Below are 17528 nucleotides of genomic sequence, written 5' to 3'. Positions count from 1 at the left end.
GCACGAGCTACTTGAATCACACATTCAACTGGATGCAGAACTGGAACTTGTAGACGTGATTCAAACGAGACAGGCGCGTGAGACTGCCATATGATATATATATATATATATGCCATATATCATACCTCCACTATAATTGGAAATTAAGTAGTATGCAGCTGTGGAATTATACTTAGTAGTAGAGATATTCGGGGTCTGGGACAGTTCTTATGCGCTCTGCACTGCGGGCGTCTCCCTGTTGACTGTGTGATGCAGGACAGCTGTGGGAGGAGATGGTTTGTGTGCACTGCTCCGTAATGCGTCTATATCACAAAATGTACATTTGATAAGTAAGTAATCTAGCTAGGTAAGTAATCTAGCTAACTATGATTGGAAACAAAGTAGTATCCAGTTGTGGAATTATATTCATCACTACTTTGGCTGATGTGTGACGTGGGTTAACTAGCCAACTCCTTAACATCAGCGGATCAAACCAAAAGTACAAAGTGAGAAACTCCTGATTGGTTCACTTGTTCCATGTGAAAACGTCAGACATACGTAACCCTTTGCGAGCCGGACCAGGGAATGTTCAGGTTTCTGTTCACACCTAAGCCTTCCATGGAAATTCCATGGAATTATACATGGTCCTGACCAGGGAAAATGCCTGATTGAATTTCTCTGGTCAGTCGCGTTCACACATCCACCATACCAGGTAAATTCCATGGAATCTACTGGGAAGGCTTGTATGTGTGAAAGGGGTTATAGATTCACCACTTATGCAAATCAATTCTACCATTCTACCACCAGCATTCTACCAGTTTTCCACCACCCCATTGCAGTGAAGTTGGATAAAAGCTGTGCCTAGATTGATCTATTGATTTTACCCACCCCACCCCCCATCCTCCATGTAGATCTGTGGTTAAGGGCCCGATGCACACTGGGATTGATGTAATGAGGGGTCTGGGGTGCACGGCAATGGCACTTTTCATAATAACATGCCCAGGAGTGTGATTGGAATCAGATGGAGAGAGTTGTGACCATGTTGAATGCTAATGCTGAGATTTGAGAGAGTCTCAGATTGCGGAGGCACAGGCTTGATCTCGACTCCCCTTCAGTTTACACACGGCCAGATTGAAATGTCAAACCCATTTCACCACTTCTCTCTCACACTGTCCCCTGCATTCTCCATCTCCTTTTTTTTAGATTGACCACCTTGATGCCGATGTAGGTTTGCTGTGCTCTTAAAAAAATGCTTTGCAGAGAGCCCGGGTCTTCACTCCACCACGCTGAGGTCACTTGAACGATGTCGCTCAAGTTCACACTATTTGCTGCTCCAATATTAGCAGGTGGTGATGGTCACATTGCTGGTAACTGCAAGCCCAGAAGCAGGCCATTTTGTTTAGTCTCAATTGAGTTGTTGTTTTCTTTTTATCTTTAGTGTCTAGTTTGGTTCTTTAATGTGGCTTTCATTTTGTTTTGCTTCTGTTTTGTCTGGCTCTCTTTGATGGGTCTGCCTTTGAGTTCTTATTGTTAATAGGGTGCAAGCCCACGGGGTGGGGAAAACCCTATTGGAATGGATGTTTCTATTATTACTCATCATTCCCTTTTTCATGAAAAATAGCAATAATATTGGTCACTTTTTTTGCTTTTTGGCAGACACGGAGAGATCCACACCCTCACAACTATTTTGACGCCAAAGTTCCTGAAGGGGGCGCTATAGTAACACGGCATAACTTTTCAATCATTAGTCTAGACACCAGACAACTATCGTTAGTCCTAGTCACCAGACAACTATCGTTAGTCCTAGACACCAGACAACTATCGTTAGTCCTAGACACAGACAACTATCGTTAGTCCTAGACAGAGACAACTATCGTTAGTCCTAGACACCAAATAGACAACTATTGTTAGTCCTAGACACAGACAACTATCGTTAGTCCTAGACAGAGACAACTATCGTTAGTCCTAGACAGAGACAACTATCGTTAGTCCTAGACACCAAATAGACAACTATTGTTAGTCCTAGACACAGACAACTATCGTTAGTCCTAGACACCAGACAACTATCGTTAGTCCTAGACAGAGACAACTATCGTTAGTCCTAGACACCAGACAACTATCGTTAGTCCTAGACAGAGACAACTATCGTTAGTCCTAGACACCAGACAACTATCGTTAGTCCTAGACAGAGACAACTATCGTTAGTCCTAGACACAGACAACTATCGTTAGTCCTAGACAGAGACAACTATCGTTAGTCCTAGACACCAAATAGACAACTATTGTTAGTCCTAGACACAGACAACTATCGTTAGTCCTAGACACCAGACAACTATCGTTAGTCCTAGACACAGACAACTATTGTTAGTCCTAGACAGAGACAACTATCGTTAGTCCTAGACACCAGACAACTATCGTTAGTCCTAGACACCAGACAACTATTGTTAGTCCTAGACAGAGACAACTATCGTTAGTCCTAGACACCAGACAACTATCGTTAGTCCTAGACACCAGACAACTATCGTTAGTCCTAGACACCAGACAACTATCGTTAGTCCTAGACACAGACAACTATCGTTAGTCCTAGACAGAGACAACTATCGTTAGTCCTAGACACCAGACAACTATCGTTAGTCCTAGACACAGACAACTATCGTTAGTCCTAGACACAGACAACTATCGTTAGTCCTAGACACCAGACAACTATCGTTAGTCCTAGACAGAGACAACTATCGTTAGTCCTAGACACCAGACAACTATCGTTAGTCCTAGACACCAGACAACTATCGTTAGTCCTAGACACCAGACAACCTTCGTTAGTCCTAGTCACCAGACAGACAACTATCGTTAGTCCTAGACACCAGACAACTATCGTTAGTCTTAGACAGAGACAACTATCGTTAGTCCTAGACACCAGACAACTATCATTAGTCCTAGTCACCCGACAACTATCGTTAGTCCTAGACACCAGACAACTATCGTTAGTCCTAGACACCAGACAACTATCGTTAGTCCTAGACACAGACAACTATCGTTAGTCCTAGACACCAGACAACTATCGTTAGTCCTAGACAGAGACAACTATCGTTAGTCCTAGACACCAGACAACTATCGTTAGTCCTAGACACAGACAACTATCGTTAGTCCTAGACAGAGACAACTATCGTTAGTCCTAGACATCAGACAACTATCGTTAGTCCTAGTCACCCGACAACTATCGTTAGTCCTAGACACCAGACAACTATCGTTAGTCCTAGACACAGACAACTATCGTTAGTCCTAGACACCAGACAACTATCGTTAGTCCTAGTCACCAGACAACTATCGTTAGTCCTAGACACAGACAACTATCGTTAGTCCTAGACACCAGACAGACAACTATCGTTAGTCCTAGACACCAGACAACTATCGTTAGTCCTAGACACAGACAACTATCGTTAGTCCTAGACAGAGACAACTATCGTTAGTCCTAGACATCAGACAACTATCGTTAGTCCTAGTCACCCGACAACTATCGTTAGTCCTAGACACCAGACAACCATCGTTAGTCCTAGACACCAGACAACTATCGTTAGTCCTAGTCACCAGACAACTATCGTTAGTCCTAGACACAGACAACTATCGTTAGTCCTAGACACAGACAACTATCGTTAGTCCTAGACACAGGCAACTATCGTTAGTCCTAGACACCAGACAACTATCGTTAGTCCTAGACACAGACAACTATCGTTAGTCCTAGACAGAGACAACTATCGTTAGTCCTAGACACCAGACAACTATCGTTAGTCCTAGACACCAGACAACTATCGTTAGTCCTAGACATCAGACAACTATCGTTAGTCCTAGACACAGACAACTATCGTTAGTCCTAGACACAGACAACTATCGTTAGTCCTAGACACAAACAACTATCGTTAGTCCTAGACACCAGACAACTATCGTTAGTCCTAGACACAGACAACTATCGTTAGTCCTAGACAGAGACAACTATCGTTAGTGTTAGAGTAAATTATTCAATAATGGCAGCCTGTTTCGTTTCAAGATGTATAAGAAAAGATATTTAATAATCTTCTGCAGAAGGAGGAAGTTTACAAGCACGTCAGACAAGTCTTAACAGTGAAAGTTCCTCGTAAAGTCCAGATCATTCATTTCATCTCAGTATTTATACAATCAGGTACCTTCAGGTAAGGGGTCCGCCCTCAGGTGAGGTTTAGACCAATCATGAGCAATGGGTGTGGACTTGTACATTGATGAAGATGATTCTGATGAAGGCTAGGGGGGAAACGGCCCCCACTTTCTCCCAGGGAGACAAAGGTAAAAATGGAACACAATAGCCACAACTGGTTCAGTCTGGTCTTAGAGTACTGGGTCTGGGGCAACACAAAGGTCCAAAACTGCTCTAGATGGGTTGGTCCACTCCGGGACAAAAGAGGGCAATCAGGTCTTTGTAATCATTTAAATGTGTCCGCCGTCCAGCCGATGTCAAGCTTCAAGCAGAGAAACCGGTTCTATTGTGTGACAACAAACAGGAAATCAGCTTCCATAGCTTTGCCCCAAGACATCCAAAGTTTGAATCTTAAATGTAGAAGAATGTCTTTTACATATAATAATTTTCTCTCACATTAGTCCTAGACAGAGACAACTATCGTTAGTCCTAGACACAGACAACTATCGTTAGTCCTAGACAGAGACAACTATCGTTAGTCCTAGACACCAGACAACTATCGTTAGTCCTAGACACCAGACAACTATCGTTAGTCCTAGACATCAGACAACTATCGTTAGTCCTAGTCACAGACAACTATCGTTAGTCCTAGACATCAGACAACTATCGTTAGTCCCAGTCACCAGACAACTATCGTTAGTCCTAGACAGAGACAACTATCGTTAGTCCTAGACACCAAAAAGACAACTATCGTTAGTCCTAGACACCAAAAAGACAACTATCGTTAGTCCTAAACACCAGACAACTATCGTTAGTCCTAGACACCAGACAACTATCGTTAATCCTAGACACCAAATAGACAACTAGGACTGAAAATATGCATCATAATAAGTTTTCCGCTATTTATAATTTTGGTTCAACCAAAAGACAAGCAGAAGGTGCTCAGTGTACACAACTCAAACAATGTGCACTTCTCCCACTGATCTTGACAATACAGCTATTTCCATATGTATGTTAAAATATTAATTCAGATTCAGAATCAGATTCAATGTCATTGTCGTTGGCAGAGTACAAGTACAAAGACAATGAAACACATTCGCCATCTAGCCAGATAATAGTGCAATAGTGCAAAAGCCATAAAAGTGTGTCTGTACTGAGTAAAAAGACATGGAAATAGTAGGCAAATGATCACTAGGTTGCGTAATCTGGAAAAAACGCCCGGTGTCGCGTTGTACACGCGCCGCCATCTTGGATCTACGGCAAGCGCAGAGAAAAAAACAGACGAGGGCTGTGTTTGCTGTCCTGTGACTGTTTGTCATTAAGATATTAATATGTAACTAACCAATTCATAGCAGCCACATGTCTAGCCTAAACGTAACATGAATGTATTTTCATGTATTGAGTTGTCTGTATTAAAGTCACACATACAGGATTTGGGGTAGTTTGTGTCCCATCACTCCTTCCTAGCTGGTAGGAATCAAAGTGTGCCTTCCTTAAGCACTGTTGTTGACAGAGCAAATCACAGTAATGGCAGTCCTTTACCCGCCATGGGGAGAGAGACCCAGCGCTCAGCAAACAGAGCCGGACAGGGAGGAGAAGACCTTGTCAAACATGACGCCAGGCAGGCAGGAAGGGAGGCAGGCGAGCAGCTCCACATCGTCTGAGGCATTTATTGATTTCAGCAGTAAATTTGTACTGTGAGACATCTGTAAATTGCCTGTAGTACACGCCATAATCTTCTAGTTTCACAGTCAATAATTTAGCTTTCCCTATTCATTCCAGCCTGACACCACGGCTCTGCTAGCTCCAGGCAGAAAGACGCATAAATAGAAAAGAGAGGGAAAAGAGAGATGGAGAGGAAGAGAGGCAAGAGGCCTTGTCGAGGAAGGGGGAGCTCACGTTAATCCGTGCTCTCATGCAAAACGGGGTTTAGCTGTCTTTAGAAAACAGTCTTTGTGTTTCGCTGGCTCAGGTGTTTCTTTTGAATAAGAAACAGCCCCCAACCCCAATCCCAACACATTGCGTTAACATCAGTGATACACACAGTCACTGTCCGCTGGAGCTATTCCATTGCTATTCCACCTTTAAGCGTGCATGCCTTCTGTCAATTCATGGAATATTGATCATACTCTAATAAACTAGGTGATGAAATGCTGTGTAATGCTGTTTGGTGGTTTAGTAGATATGACTGATTATACTGTATGTACACTATGTATATTCCTGTCCCTCCTCCCTCCCTCCCTCCCTCCCTATGTCTTCCTAGGTCATCACCATAGGCATTTAATTTGCTCAGTACATGTGGCTTGATGCTTTGAGTTTGCTTGTGACTATCAGCATTAGAGGTATACATGTTCCACCAAAGAAAGAGAAGGGGCGGATAGAGAGGCAGAGAGAGGCAGAGAGAGGCAGAGAGAGGCAGAGAGAGGTAGAGAGAGGTAGAGAGAGGCAGAGAGAGGCAGAGAGAGGTAGAGAGAGGCAGAGAGAGGTAGAGAGAGGTAGAGAGAGGTAGAGAGAGGCATAGAGAGGCAGAGAGAGGTAGAGAGAGGCAGAGAGAGGTAGAGAGAGGCAGAGAGAGGTAGAGAGAGGCAGAGAGAGGTAGAGAGAGGCAGAGAGAGGTAGAGAGAGGTAGAGAGAGGCAGAGAGAGGTAGAGAGAGGCAGAGAGAGGCAGAGAGAGGCAGAGAGAGGTAGAGAGAGGCAGAGAGAGGCAGAGAGAGGCAGAGAGAGGCAGAGAGAGGTAGAGAGAGGCAGAGAGAGGCAGAGAGAGGTAGAGAGAGGCAGAGAGAGGTAGAGAGAGGTAGAGAGAGGTAGAGAGAGGCAGAGAGAGGTAGAGAGAGGTAGAGAGAGGCAGAGAGAGGCAGAGAGAGGTAGAGAGAGGTAGAGAGAGGCAGAGAGAGGTAGAGAGGTAGAGAGAGGCAGAGAGAGGCAGAGAGAGGTAGAGAGAGGTAGAGAGAGGCAGAGAGAGGCAGAGAGGTAGAGAGATGTAGAGAGAGGCAGAGAGAGGTAGAGAGAGGTAGAGAGAGGCAGAGAGAGGCAGAGAGAGGTAGAGAGAGGTAGAGAGAGGCAGAGAGAGGCAGAGAGAGGTAGAGAGAGGCAGAGAGAGGTAGAGAGAGGTAGAGAGAGGCAGAGAGAGGTAGAGAGAGGCAGAGAGAGGCAGAGAGAGGTAGAGAGAGGCAGAGAGCGGCAGAGAGAGGTAGAGAGAGGTAGAGAGAGGCAGAGAGAGGCAGAGAGGCAGAGAGAGGCAGAGAGAGGCAGAGAGAGGTAGAGAGAGGCAGAGAGAGGTAGAGAGAGGTAGAGAGAGGTAGAGAGAGGCAGAGAGAGGTAGAGAGAGGCAGAGAGAGGCAGAGAGAGGTAGAGAGAGGCAGAGAGCGGCAGAGAGAGGTAGAGAGAGGTAGAGAGAGGCAGAGAGAGGCAGAGAGGTAGAGAGAGGTAGAGAGAGGCAGAGAGAGGCAGAGAGCGGTAGAGAGAGGTAGAGAGAGGCAGAGAGAGGCAGAGAGAGGTAGAGAGAGGTAGAGAGAGGCAGAGAGAGGTAGAGAGAGGCAGAGAGCGGCAGAGAGAGGTAGAGAGAGGTAGAGAGCGGCAGAGAGAGGTAGAGAGAGGTAGAGAGCGGCAGAGAGAGGTAGAGAGAGGCAGAGAGCGGCAGAGAGCGGTAGAGAGAGGCAGAGAGAGGTAGAGAGAGGTAGAGAGAGGCAGAGAGAGGCAGAGAGAGGTAGAGAGAGGCAGAGAGAGGTAGAGAGAGGTAGAGAGAGGCAGAGAGCGGCAGAGAGAGGTAGAGAGAGGCAGAGAGAGGCAGAGAGAGGCAGAGAGAGGTAGAGAGAGGCAGAGAGAGGTAGAGAGAGGCAGAGAGCGGCAGAGAGAGGTAGAGAGAGGCAGAGAGAGGCAGAGAGAGGCAGAGAGAGTTAGAGAGAGGCAGAGAGCGGTAGAGAGAGGTAGAGAGAGGCAGAGAGAGGCAGAGAGGTAGAGAGAGGCAGAGAGAGGCAGAGAGAGGCAGAGAGAGGTAGAGAGAGGCAGAGAGAGGCAGAGAGAGTTAGAGAGAGGCAGAGAGCGGCAGAGAGAGGTAGAGAGAGGCAGAGAGAGGCAGAGAGCGGCAGAGAGAGAGGTAGAGAGAGGTAGAGAGAGGTAGAGAGAGGTAGAGAGAGGTAGAGAGAGGTAGAGAGAGGCAGAGAGAGGCAGAGAGAGTTAGAGAGAGGCAGAGAGAGGCAGAGAGAGAGGTAGAGAGAGGTAGAGAGAGGTAGAGAGAGGTAGAGAGAGGTAGAGAGAGGTAGAGAGAGGCAGAGAGAGGTAGAGAGAGGTAGAGAGAGGCAGAGAGAGGCAGAGAGAGGTAGAGAGAGGTAGAGAGAGGCAGAGAGAGGCAGAGAGAGGTAGAGAGAGGCAGAGAGAGTTAGAGAGAGGCAGAGAGCGGCAGAGAGAGAGGTAGAGAGAGGTAGAGAGAGGTAGAGAGGGTTAGAGAGAGGCAGAGAAGGTGACAGAGAGACAGACAGGGAAAACCAAAGGCCTGTCTCCAGTTGGCTTCTGTTTGTCTGTGGACCGGGCTGTGGGCTGTCAGGCAGGCATGACAGACTGACTCTGGATCAGAAGGGACATGACATTTAGCTGGAATATTGGTCCTGCTGATGGGAGGGCTTCAGTTTCACAGACTGGATAGAACCATCAGTGGGACTAAAAGAGAGAGCCCACTCTGGGACTAACCCTGTGGTACTGTTCACCAACCACTAGGATACAGTAGATCATACTATCATGTTGCGTCTTGGATGTTATCGATTGACATCTTTTTTTCTTTGTTTATCTTTGCAAAATGGTGTATGACAATGACTATGAGGTAAATGTAGAGATTCTCAGCTTTTATGTGATGATATTTGTATACATATTGATTTCACCATTCAGAATCTTTTTTTGTTTGTTGCATAGTCCCCCTATTTTAGGGTACCCAAAAAGTAATCGGACAGATTCATGTTGTTATACTGTTTGGTCGACAGGCATGGAATAACTGGCTAAAGTCTACGTTGACCCTAGCAGACGCTGGGTATCTTCTCGAGTACTCTGCCATGTCGGTACTGCAGCCATCTCCAGTTGTTCTTTTTGCCTAAAATGTATTTTATCATCAGGAAATGAAATGCATGTTCATTTGGATTTAAATCTGAAGATTGACCTGACAGTATGTTTCGGGTCATTGTCTTACTGGACGATGCGCCATCCAATTAATTTGGGGGCATTTGCTTGAACACAATGTTTCTGTCCACGTCAGAATACATTCTGCTGCTTTCATCAGCAGTTACAATCATCAATTAACACTAGAACAGCCAAATTCATTTTTTATATATCTTTGCACTCGATAACATTTCAGAACCCTCCTTTCATAACTTTCCCATTCTACCACCCAGTATCCTTACATTTTCAAAATGACATCAGGATAAGCGAGTATAAAGCTATTTTGCAGTTTTTCCTGTGTGAGGCTAAAAAACAAGGCGGCCAATTAGTGGCCGTTGTGTGTAAGTAGCAGCTTTTCATTGTAAATACTATGGTCATTTGACCCCAGAGGAGGCTTTTATAGTAGGTCAAAAGGGCACGCTGTTCTAGTGTTAAGACTAGTGGCAACTGTACATGCCCAAACCCAACACCCCTGCACCATGTTTCACAGAGGAAGTAGTATGATATCTTGGGCAGATCGTTTTTTCTCCCAAACGTTCCTCTTGCAATCACTCCTGGTACATAATAAATAAATAATTAATTAAAATGTCATATTAATCTTCTTAATATTAAACATCTGTCCACAAGATGTTTTTCTAGACCTCTGCAGGCTTTTAGGAATTGATTTAGCCTATTTCTTTAGGTTTTTATTTTAGGTTATTTTTCTTAACTGACCATCTTTTTTGAGGACTGGTGCAGTGGTCGTCTGTCGTTGGTTGGTGACATATTGAGGACCGTGCTGTGGTCGTCTGTCGTTGGTTGGTGACATTGATGAGGCGACTGGTTGGCTCGGGCTGGGGCGCCGGCGCAAGGACCTTGCGCACGGCAGCCCTAGCCCTCGTTTATTCAACTAGTGAATACTGCGCCCCAGTATGGTGTCGCAGTGCCCACACCCGCCTCATCGACTCGCCTATAAACGAAGCCTTGCGCATTGTGACAGGATGCCTGCGTCCTACCCCCGTGGACAACCTTCCCATCCTAGCAGGCATCCAGCCCGCAGGCCTCCGCCGCATGGGAGCCACAGCACGTCTCGCCTGCCGGGCCGTGGAGCTTAATAATAATAATAATAATTAATAATAATTAATTACATTTATATAGCGCTTTTCCAATGCTCAAAGACGCTGACAATATAGGATACACATATATGGGAGACACAAAAACAACAAGTAACAACAACGAGTAACATGGAACACAGAGTCAGCGAACGGGGAGGGGGGGGGGTGGTATAGAGTCCGGTGTTGGTGTTGCTGGGAGCCTCGATGGATGTGGCGGCGGCAGAGTGTAGGTGAGACGAGAGAAGGGCAGGGGGAGGTGGGGGCAGGTGGGATGGCCGGGAGTCCAGGGCAAAACGACAGGCGGTGCCGCCGTTGCCGTTGTCGTCAGTATTGCCAGCCTGGGACCGAACCCGCGCGGCCGGCCAGCCTAGCCGTGGCATGCCAGCGACCAAATCGCGCAGCAGTGAGTGAAGGCTGGGAAGGACCGACACTCACCTGCGGAGATGGCAACCCCCGAACCGGGGAGGGAGCGGTGGCTGCCTCCCGGGACGAGGGTAGTAGCACAGCACGGCCGGGCCAGCGATGTCTGAGAGCGGCGCGCAGCGGGTCGGTCGGCAACACAGAGCCCGGGGACAGGAACGGTGAGGCGGTGAGTACTGCAGTCCGGTAGTGAAGGCGGTGAGTACTGCAGTCCGGTGGTGAAGGCGGTGAGTATTGCAGTCCGGTAGTGAAGGCGGTGAGAGGCAGGAGATGGCGGGGTGGAAGGCAGCGGAGGTCGGCGGGACAGGATACAAAAAAAAGGATAAGACAGGATACAAAAAGACAGGATACAAAAAGAGACAGGACAGGATACAAAAAGACAGGATACAAAAAGACAGGAGACAGGACCGGGAACAGAATAACCATCTGCTCCATGATAGGCTCACTATAACAGCGGAGCCCTCCCGGCGTCTCAAGTCGAGACACCCATTTGTGCCTGCCGCACAGAATCTCAGGCAGCAATGCAGAGATCTCAACATCAGTGCGGCAAGATGGGCGGATTATATGTGGCGCGCGGAGTGGGAGGCTAACACCTCCAAACTCCGCGACCACATCCCAGTCGCCGGCGCTGAGCCCCTCGGGATGGACTTGCCAAGGCTATCCTGGGTGAGGCTCAATCGTCTCCGGACCGGCGTCGGGCGTTTCCGCTCATCAATGCACAGATGGGGCTTGGCCCCAAATGCGTCGTGCGAGTGTGGTGCAGAGGACCAAACCGCAGACCATATTATCCTGGATTGCCCGGTGTACCACCCACCCAACGGGATGCATGGTCTGTCGGTATTAGATGACGAGACGATGACGTGGCTTCTGGAGGGGTGTCCAGAAATATAGCCCGGGTGAGCCCCTCAACCAGGTCTCGGGGTGGTAAAAGGGTAGCCCCTCGGCCCCGAGCCTGGTGGAGTGGAGAGGAAAAAAAACAACTACCCATACGCCGAAGAAGAAGGTGACATATTCTGCCGATGCTAGCCTCTGATGCTAGCCTCTGATGCTAGCCTCTGATGCTAGCCTCTGATGCTAGCCTCTGATGCTAGCCTCTGATGCTAGCCTCTGATGCTAGTCTCTGATGCTAGTCTCTGACATATTCATGCCTACCTCATGGAGAGTGTTCCTGATCTGTGTGACAATTTGGGGGTTTATCTTAATCATGGTGAGCATTCTTCAGTCTTCCACTGTGGAAGTCTTTCTTGGCCTACCAGCCCGTTTACAACTGCTGAGCCTCACCAGGGTTGTTATTCTTTTTAATGATGTTCCAAACTGTTCATTTTGGCCTCGACTTTCAGTGACACCTATTTGGTTGTGTTTTGATGTTGACCGACACCGATAGCAAACTCCTATGGCAAATGCAAAATCTAGAATCAATACTAGACATTGACAGCTCTCTAATGCCTGCACAGATTATGTGACAGAACACACCTGACTTACAAGAAACACCAGACAATTGTCCCATTACTTTTGGGTACCCTAAAATAAAGGGACTATGCATAATCTGAATGGTGAAACAAATACCATCTAATAAAACGGAGAGTGTGTAGAACCAAAAGAAGAAAGAATGTTTCACTATCCTATTACTTACGCAGGATACTTCATATCTCTAAATGCAACCAGGGTAATTAACCGTATGTTTCCACAATCCTTCATATTTCATTGACTAGTGGACAGAACAGGCCTCAGTGAGCTCTGTTCATAATAGGCTGTAATGGAAGGTTATTCAGTTCTAACCTTAGTAGGACAATACTGCACATTATCTCAAATCCTATTTTTAGTATGAGTGGGCTATGAATGGGTCTTTTTTTGTTTAGCTTAGGTCTTAGTATTTTTGTATTCCATTTGCCCTATCTCGCCATGACATGACAACATGTACAGCTTCAGGTCCAAGAAAAAAGTGTGCAGGGCACAAATCCAAGATGACCGGCGTTTTCCCTGAAAATCAATGTTTTAGCCATAACATAACATTTTGGGCCTTTTTACTTGGTTGTAGTGTCTAACCCTATATTTGGGGGGTCAAGCAATCTAGAAATAGTCACAAACATCATACGTTGAGTTAAGACATATTTTTGACCAAATCTACCCTTTTTTACCTCAATTTTGAACCATGCCTGTAGACCTAATATTTATTAGTAAATTATAGAAAAAACTGCTAGATAACAGGTTAGATTTGACATAATGCTAAACTCACAAACAAAACCCTAAACTCCACAAATCTCTTGCAAAAGCAAACACTGCATTCAAAATAATGTTATGTCAAGACCTCGTCGACATCACAGGCAATGTTCTCCCTGGCCAAACAGAGGGGAAAGTATCGCCTGGCATGACGAATCCAGCCCTGATATACTTCAGATATATTTCAACACAGGAGAGCTCACCTTTCCCCTTTTATTGCTAAAGCTATGATTGCTAATTCAAATGCAATAGGTGTTTGCCCATATGAGGAGTGTGATTGTGTGATTGGTGGTTTGAGTTTAGCATTCTGAATGGTAGAGTTTTCATATGAACACAATATATTTCATCAAGGAAGAGTGTGCCAAATGTAGAGAATTGTATTTAGTGTTTTGTTAATTGTGTGGTTTAGAGCTGCAAAATGAGTGATAAGCAAGAAATGTGTTTGTCATTGTGAAGAATTGGTGTGACATAAAATACACAAGTTTCAGGTTTTGGTCATTGTGTTTGAGGTTCCGATGTTAGTGTTAAAGCAATAGAGAAAAACTGAATGTGATTTTTCAGGGAAAACTGCAGTCATCTTGGACTTTTTTCTTGGACCCCAGGCTGAAAATGTTGTCTTCTTGAAATAGGTCAAATGGAATATAATACCAAAAAACTGAGAACTAATAAAAATAACAAAACAAGTGTTTTTGCCTTCTGTATAGCCCACTCCTATTTGTAGTCTTATATAAAGGTACATTTTGGGGTAATTTAAAAAAAATCATTATCTTGTCCCAGCTCAAAGAGCTGTCCAACATATTATGTTAAGGATGATAATTATTGCTATTATGTTAAGGATGATAATTATTGCTAATGGTAGGGAGCACTGTTGTTTAGCGATAATGTTGCAGCACTGATAATTGAGCTTAATGCGATTTCAGCACTAGTCATTAGCCTAGCCTGCTCCTCTTGCTATGGCTGTACTAAAGATTCTCTTTAATGAAGGGGACTATTATGCCAATGCTGAACACTGAAGTGGTGAAATTACTTAGCGAGCAATGCCCTTTAATGTAAGGACCACTGCTGAACAGAATGTTCACTTTGAGGTGTTGTTATCTCCTCTTCAGCATATGCAGCACCGTATGTCCCAGAGTCATTGTGTGCACGTGCAGTTTCACCAAACAGTGGCACAGCCTGCAGATTCTTGGAAGTTATTGGGGCGGCTGTGGCGCAGGAGGTAGAGCCGCTGTCTAATGATCGCAAGGTTGGCAGATCGGCGGTTCGAGCCTCGGCTGGCCACATGTAGTGTCCTTGGGCAAGACACTGAACCCCAAATTGCTCCCAGTGAGCGGGCCGGCGCCTTGCATGGTAGCTTGCCACCATTGGTGTGTGAATGGGTGAATGAGAGGCCGTTGTAAAGCGCTTTGGATAAAGGCGCTATATAAGTCCAGTCCATTTAGTTATGAATCACTTAGAACTCAAAACAGTGGCGAGACCTGACACTTTCCAAGTCTATATCCTGGATAGATTTCTTTCAGCAACCGTTTGAATTTTTGATTTTCTTTCTCAGTGTGCCCCATAATCCCAGCCCACATCACTGTCCATTCACAACAGAACAGCTGACTCTCCATTCACAACAGAACAGCTGACTCTCCATTCACAACAGAACAGCTGACTCTCCATTCACAACAGAACAGCTGACTCTCCATTCACAACAGAACAGCTGACTCTCCATTCACAACAGAACAGCTGACTCTCCATTCACAACAGAACAGCTGACTCTCCATTCACAACAGAACAGCTGACTCTCCATTCACAACAGAACAGCTGACTCTCCGGGAGTGTATTTACTTTATTTGCTCAAGATTCCCTTTATTTCACAGTCCTGCTGACTGACGGTCGTCCGCTGTTCATTTGACAACTCACTTAGCTGTGGATCACATGGAGGCTGGGCTCGCACCTGCCAGCAGTAAAGAAGTCATTAAAAGGTGTTTAGATGTTTTCAAGCAACACAAACTTCCCCTCTTAGGTCAATAAATGATGCCATTAGCATGAAGATATCTTCATCTAAGTACAACAAAGTGCAGCCACAGTGTGAATCAGAAGAGACCGATGGAGGACGAAATCGCAGGGACAGGCTAATTGTTATGCATGGAACAGAATGAGGAATGGTATCATTTTTGGATATCATTCCTCATTCCATTCCATCATTCCATTCCTCATTCCATTCCATGCATTACATTGAGCCCGTCCTCCGATTTCTGCCTCCAACCAGCCTCCACTGGTGTGAATATATTTCATAACTGGCTAAATGCATATTTGACCTTCAGCGTAGCCCCAAGCATTAGCAACTCGATATTTCAATCGCTTGGATTGGGAGCCGGCCTGTTTCTGGGTAATATTTACAACATAATATACCCTCTGGGCCGCCACTTTGAGATCTTCTCCTGCTCACAGAGACAAAAACACATGAATAATGAATCAGGCTGTGCTGATAGTGCTGCGCAGGGGCCACTCTGGATGCGTTCCAGTGGACCTCCTCTGTCTCCAGTGTACTGGCCCAGGAGGCCTCTACCTGCCCCCCTGCTCCCCTGCTCATCCCACCTCCCACATAACCCACCACCCATGTAAAGAGACGGCAGAGCCAAGTCGACGTAACCCCATTACACGGCTAAGCACATTAGTGGCGTGTTTATCTGCGTCTCCCATCAGTAATAATTATGGAGAAACGGAGTGGTGGGAGATGGTGATTTGAGAGTAATGAGCAGAAATGTAAACACGGCCCAGATAGAACAGTATCTGGAAATAGCATTAATTAGACAGATGATGTTATACGTATGTAATAATAAACACGGGATGAAAACCATATCCTCGTACAAGCGTTCTCTTTCATTATTACCTAGCTCCCACGTTAGACGTTTCAAGTGCTCCTTCTGGTCACTGATTGCAACGATTCGCTCTCCTAATCTTTGACTTTGCCAGGCAGTGATTGTTTTGTTTTTCTAGAATCCTTTGGGGTTATGGACAGTATTCAGAGATGGTGTCAGTGAAGTAGCTGTTCTCATCATGGTACTCCAGCTCCCTTGTTCTCTCCCCGTGGCCTGTACACTACTTGTGAGGAGTGATGTAGCGCGAAACACGTCTTGCAAATGTACTAATTTTTCATGATGTTGCAGCACACATTGTTTGGAGTGGATTACAGTTTTTCTTTTTTTTCAGAGAATCGCTTAAAGTGTGTAATGAATTTTCAAGATAATTAAGATGCAAATAGCCACATTAATAAAACATGGGGTAATATTACCCTACCACATTTGCAATGGTACTTTAGGTATTTAATGTCTGTAATATTGAGAATTTCTCTGTCACTCATCTCCCCATTCCTCTTCTTAATGGACTCATTAGATGCAATAAACTACTTCTGTCTCTCCAATCCTAATCTAAGGAAGACTCAATTACAAAAATGTCTTTCAAACCAATCAAGTAGTGAAGCTAAGTGTCTCTTGGAATACCCATTTAACTTTGAGGTATCATCATTAATGATTCAGTAGCGGCAGTGAGATATAGATAGCAAGGCCGTTGTCTAGCAACAGGGTCTGCCGAGAGTCAACTCTGGAGGGTTTGAAGATTTGCAGGCTTTCTAAGTAAAGGCGATCTAAAACTTGACTTTCTGAGGACTTTGTAGAGACTGTATATACAGTGGGGGAAATAAGCATTCAACTTCTCAAGTATTCAAACATGTTTATGGATTGGAATGTTACCATTTCTTTAGCTGTGTAGTTTCATTGAGTTAAGACCAATGTCTGGTCTACATTTCATGTGAATAGCTGAAATGGAAATATGTTGAATACAAAAATGCTTATATATACTTATAACATATTTATACTTATTTAATACTTATTTTCCCACTGTATATTGTCCCACTACAGACTGTTTCTGGCTGCTGAGTTCCTCACAACCAGCAACTTTCTTTGGACAACATTTCACAAGACGCACACTGTTTTATTTCACATCTTGCAATCTTAAGATGTGGATGACATTGATTTATTGAGCAAAGACTGTCCGTTCTTCTTCCTTCTCCAAACCAATACCAACTCCTCTCTCCCACCTCTCAGCTCCTCTCTCCCACCTCTCAACTCCTCTCTCCCACCTCTCAGCTCCTCTCTCCTCTCTACTCCTCTCTCCCACCTCTCAACTCCTCTCTCCTCTCTACTCCTCTCTCCCACCTCTCAGCTCCTCTCTCCTCTCTACTCCTCTCTCCCACCTCTCAGCTCCTCTCTCCTCTCTACTCCTCTCTCCCACCTCTCAGCTCCTCTCTCCCACCTCTCAGCTCCTCTCTCCCACCTCTCGTACTGTCAAAAGATACCCGTTACCCATTACCAATCCATCCTGGACTGTACTTTATACAGCGCCTTTATCAAAGTGCTTTACAACGGCCTCTCATTCACCCATTCTCACACACATTCACACACCAATGGCGGCCAAGCTACCATGCAAGGCGCCGGCCCTTGCACTGGGAGCAATTTGGG

The 17528-nt window shown here is 45.5% G+C and overlaps 1 protein-coding gene across 1 annotated transcript in view; it reads left to right on the top strand.

Annotated features, from left to right (window-relative positions):
• Positions 1–17528, top strand: part of ptprt (protein tyrosine phosphatase receptor type T) — a gene marked incomplete at both ends in the record, with an annotated part of 296589 nt that overhangs the window by 240248 nt on the left and 38813 nt on the right. The window lies entirely within an intron of this gene.

Source organism: Nansenia antarctica, assembly GCF_963989245.1.
Source record: "Nansenia antarctica genome assembly, chromosome: 15".
NCBI lineage: Eukaryota > Metazoa > Chordata > Actinopteri > Argentiniformes > Microstomatidae > Nansenia > Nansenia antarctica.
Note: the sequence above shows the minus strand (reverse complement) of the source record. Positions and strands in the feature narration are given on the sequence as shown.